This window comes from Thalassophryne amazonica, chromosome 14 (genome assembly GCF_902500255.1).
Source record: "Thalassophryne amazonica chromosome 14, fThaAma1.1, whole genome shotgun sequence".
NCBI lineage: Eukaryota > Metazoa > Chordata > Actinopteri > Batrachoidiformes > Batrachoididae > Thalassophryne > Thalassophryne amazonica.
This window is the reverse complement of record NC_047116.1, coordinates 96687034-96689802: the sequence shown is the minus strand read 5'-3', so window position 1 is coordinate 96689802 and position 2769 is coordinate 96687034. Positions and strand designations below refer to the sequence as shown.

At 41.0% G+C, this 2769-nt stretch overlaps 1 long non-coding RNA gene across 1 annotated transcript in view; it reads right to left on the bottom strand.

Moving 5' to 3' along the window:
- Positions 1–200: 200 nt before the first annotated feature.
- LOC117524097 overlaps positions 201–2769 on the bottom strand; it is a 3295-nt gene continuing 726 nt past the window's right edge. The window contains exons 1-2 of the long non-coding RNA XR_004564709.1: positions 2046–2769; positions 201–1994 (exon numbers count right to left, since the gene is read on the bottom strand). The exon at positions 2046–2769 is cut by the window's right edge and continues 726 nt beyond it. This is a non-coding gene — a long non-coding RNA (uncharacterized LOC117524097). The remainder of the gene's footprint in view (positions 1995–2045) is intronic.

Genomic DNA, 2769 nt, shown 5'->3' with positions numbered 1-2769 from the left:
TTAGACCCCACAAATACTACATATACGTTTGGTTTTCTGAATTAAGAAGTTTATTTTCTTAATTCAGAAAAACAGCCCAGATTTTTTAAAGTTGTAAATTCAGAAACAACAGCACTGTTTCTCAGAATTTTTAGTTTTTCCCAACAATCGCTCTTTCTGAAATAAAATGAACACCTTCAAAATCATTAAAACATGATCTAGTTATTTGCACATGAAAAAGCTTTATTATGACACCGAGCCGATACAAAACGTTTTCACTTCCAACGTGTCGCAAACACATAAAATATCAAATCTTTCTCACATCCTTTATTACATAAATTATTATTAAATATCTTCATTTGGTTTCATTTGACAAGAAAGCAGGAAAAGTACAGAAAATACAGGAGCTGGAGAAAGTGCGTGGGAGGGGCCAAAAGTAACACTGTAACCATGGTAACAAAAAAGTGTCATCTGCACATTCAGTGTTCGCGGACGACACGGCGCTGTACATCGAGAGAATAACGGAGGAGTGCTGCAACACAAAAACATCCTTCATGGACACGCCCACTTCCAGTTTCAGGCTCCACATTCAAAAAGTCATTATTATTTAATCCCATTTAAGAGTCGTCTCATTATTTAATCCTTCTTAAACGTCATCTCATTATTTAATCCCATTTAAACTCTGGCTCATTATTTAATCCAGTTTAAGATTTGTCTCATTAATTAATTAATCCTGTTTAAACTTTCATTTTTTAATCCCACTTAAACTTCATTATTGAATCCGTAAGATTTGTCTCATTATTTAATGAATCCTGTTTAAACTTTCATTTTTTAATCCCACTTAAACTTCATTATTGAGTCCTTAAGATTTGTCTCATTATTTAATCCCATTTAAAATGTGTCTCATTAGTCCCACATAAATTCATTTATTCATTATTATTATTCATTATTTAATCCATTTTAAGTCATCTCATTATTTAATCCATTTTAAACTGTCTCATTATTTAATCTCATTTAAGTAATCTCATTATTTAATCCCATTTAAACGTTGTCTCAGTCCTTCTTAAACTTCATCTCATTATTTAACCCTGTTTAAGATTCGTCTCATTATTTAATCCCGTTTAAACTTTGTTTCATTAATCCTGCTTAAACTTTGTCTCATTATTTAAGACCGTTTAAGAGCCATGTCATTATTTAATCCTGCTTAAACTTCATCTATTGTGGATTTCTGTTTTAGGTTTGGTTAAAGTTGATGTTTTGTATTTTATCTGATTTTCATGAATCAGGGCATAAACTTCAGGCCTGATTTGGAAGACAATGAATCGATCAGGCGGAGGTGTGTGTGGTGGACAGGAGCTGTGTGGGCATTCTGACTGTGAGCACAACTGACGGCTCAGACGAGCACCAAAAGAACACTGAGCAGAAAAACATTTAACCACCAAAACGTCTCATGTCAATAACACAGAACAGGCTGAGGGACATTACAGTTTGTCCAACCGGACAAGCAGCAGCCGCCACACCACCGCAGGCTGCGGGTTCCTCAATTCAAAACTAAAGAAAATGTATCCCGACAGGCTTTGGACACGGCGAATCCCGAAGGTTTAGGCAATATTAATGTGGTCCAGAGCAGACCTAGACAGGTCAGACAGGGAAAGGTCAGACAGCCTGAGTTCTGATGGTACGGACACGGCTACTCACAACAGTTTAGGCCAAATTAATGTGGTTCAGGGCAAGACCCAACAGTTCGGACTGGGTGGGTCCCAAAGGGTTAGTAATATGAACTTGGTCCAGAGTGAGTCGCAATAGTTTGGACAGGGTAAGTCCTGATTGTTTCAGCAACATTAACATGATCCAAGGCAAGTCCTAACAGTTTGGACAAGCCAAGTCCTACTGGTTCAGGTAATATGAACATGGTCCAAGCAGGCTGGGCAGGGTGAGTCCGGATAGTTTGGGGAACATGAACGTGGTCCTTAGACTTTCTTGGCTTGCGACCCTGTGTCAGAGTGCATGAGCGCCTCAATCTAAGTGGGTTTCATTTATTCTTGAAGCAGCACAACCTGTCACACACACAAAGCGTCGATAAAAGGTTAAACACACGGCTGTGTTTTGAGTTCTGTTCCGGACCTGGTCAATATGTTGTTGGACTGCAGTCCGACTTGTGCACAGCAGTCCATGAGAGGCGTGAGGGCAGCAGAAGGAGCAGCTGGCGTTGTTGTGCACATGGTGGTGGTGAGTAAGAAGGTGACTGTGGCGCGTGGGTGACAGGATGAGTCCTGGACTCAGCTATGCACACGCCGTTAGCCTGTGGTTTCGGAGGTGCACATCTGCGTACATGCCTGTAATTAGAAAATATCCCGTGTCTGCGTCACTGGAGCTTCCCCGAACTGGATGTGAGCCACTGACAGATAACCACAGCTTCACACAGTCGCACATTCAGCCTCGCAGACAACACACAGCGGCTCCCGCGTTGTCTCGAGCGACTGCACGCAGCTTCCCATTCAATTACAGCAGCTGTCAATCAAAGCCTTTTAGTACCTTTGGGACGAGACAGGACTGTTGCTCAGCAACTGACATGGCAGTTTTGGAGAAAACAAGCCTCGTCAAGCAGTAGCCACCGAGCACTGCTGTGCTACTGACACCAGGGTTTAACAGCTTAGTGACACACAGATCGGACTATCTACATTTGGACACTGACAAAGGTTTTTTTAAGCTGTAAAATGTCCATAACCCTAACCCATAACTAAGTTGAAAGTAAATAACAAAGACGCTCAGAGTCAAGACCGCCATCTT